The sequence below is a fragment of the Scomber japonicus genome, chromosome 10, assembly GCF_027409825.1.
Source record: "Scomber japonicus isolate fScoJap1 chromosome 10, fScoJap1.pri, whole genome shotgun sequence".
NCBI classification, from domain to species: domain Eukaryota; kingdom Metazoa; phylum Chordata; class Actinopteri; order Scombriformes; family Scombridae; genus Scomber; species Scomber japonicus.
Genome location: NC_070587.1, coordinates 662852 through 664646, shown reverse-complemented (window position 1 = coordinate 664646; position 1795 = coordinate 662852). Strand labels below are relative to the sequence as shown.

General features: G+C 45.2%; 1 protein-coding gene across 1 annotated transcript in view; it reads right to left on the bottom strand.

The window, feature by feature from the left end:
- rab5ab (RAB5A, member RAS oncogene family, b) overlaps positions 1-1795 on the bottom strand; it is a 17857-nt gene that overhangs the window by 3204 nt on the left and 12858 nt on the right. The window lies entirely within an intron of this gene.

Below are 1795 nucleotides of genomic sequence, written 5' to 3'. Positions count from 1 at the left end.
AAACAGAACAAGGAGGAAAAGGAGGTTGGGGGAGAGAGAGACAGAGAGAGGTAGAGAGGTAGAGAGAGAGAGAGAGAGAGAGAGGAGGGGAGAGAGAGAGAGAGAGACAGAGAGAGAGAGACAGAGAGAGAGAGAGAGAGAGAGAGAGAGAGAGGGGGCTCGGTTAGTGAAAATAACAATAAGACCCATGTGTGATGTCAAGATGAGGACAACGGGACAACCTTCCTATGATGTCTGGCGAGGCTCCTGCTAATCTTTTGATGGAGGTCCAGATAAGAGACTTAACAACGATGCTTTTGATGAAATATGAAACAAATAAAAATGTCCTCCGGTGCAGTGAAAGCAACATTTCTACAGTTTGGGTTAGAGCAGGGGTGTAAACATGCGGCCCGCGGGCCAGATACGGCCCGCCGAGTGGTGTGATCCGGCCCACTTGCCATCCAGTGCTATTTTTCCTTCCTTCCATCTGTCCTTCCTACCTTCCTTTTTTCCTTTTTTCATTCCTTCCTTCCATCTGTCCTACCTTCTTTTTTTCCTTACTTCATTCCTTCCTTCCATCTGTCCATCCTTCCTTCCATTATTCCTTCCTTCCTTCCATTATTCCTTCTGTCCTTCCATTATTCCTTCTGTCCTTCCTTCCATTATTCCTTCTGTCCTTCCTTCCATTATTCCTTCTTTCCTTCCTTCCTTCTTTCCTTTCTCCCTTCCTTCTGTCTGTCCGTCCTTCACTATCTCTCTTTCCTACCTTTCTTCCCTCCTTCCTTTTGCCTGTCTTTCCTTCCTTCCCTTCTTATGTCCTTCCTTTCTTCCTTCCTTCCTTCCATCTTTTTAATGATCCGGCCCACATGAGATCAGATTGGTCTGTATGTGGCCCTTGAATGAAAATGAGTTTGACACCTTTGGGTTAGGGGACTATATGCTTTACAGAGGAACTCTTAAAAAGTTGAGTAGAAGGTGTCAGAAAGTGCTTCATGGTTGATCTAGAGCAGGGGTGTCAAACATGCGGCCCGTGGGCCAGATCCGGCCCGCCGAGGGGTCCAATCCGGCCAACTTTCCTTCCTGTGTTCTTTTCCTTCCTTTCATCTGTCCTTCCTACTTCCTTTTATCCTTTCTTTGTTCCTTCCTTCCTCCCTTTCTTCCTTCTGTCTTTCCTTCCTCCCTTTCTTCCTTCTGTACCTCCTCCCTTTCTACCTTCTGTCCTTCCTCCCTTTCTTCCTTCTGTACTTCCTTCCATCTGTCCTTCCTCCCTTTCTTCCTTCTGTACTTCCTTCCATCTGTCCTTCCTCCCTTTCTTCCTTCTGTCCTTCCATCCATGTGTCCTTCCTCTCTTTCTTCCTTCCTTCTTTCCTTCCATCTGTCTTTCCTACCTTTCTTCCCTCCTTCCTTTTGCCTGTCTTTCTTTCCTTCCCTTCGTATTTCCTTCCTTCCTTCCTTCCTTTCATCTTTTTAATAATCCGGCCCACATGAGATTAAATTGGTCTGTATGTGGCCCTTGAATGAAAATTACCAATTTACCAGTCTCAATATGTACATCTTTATTTCTCCCCCTGATACTTCTGCACTCGTCTGTAGGTCTTCATGTTCATTGTTAGATTGCTTCATATCTTTCTGTGCTATCACGTGACATGGCGTGCATCGTTAACGTCCGACTAACACGTTGAATGCATTTCCTTTCTCATAAAACATCTGCAGCATTGATTGTTCTCATGCATGTTTGCTGGCTTGTGGTTTTCTTCTCTCTTCTTCTTCTTCTCTGCTTTTGTAGCCACATTGCTTTGTTTCTTTGTGTGTGTGT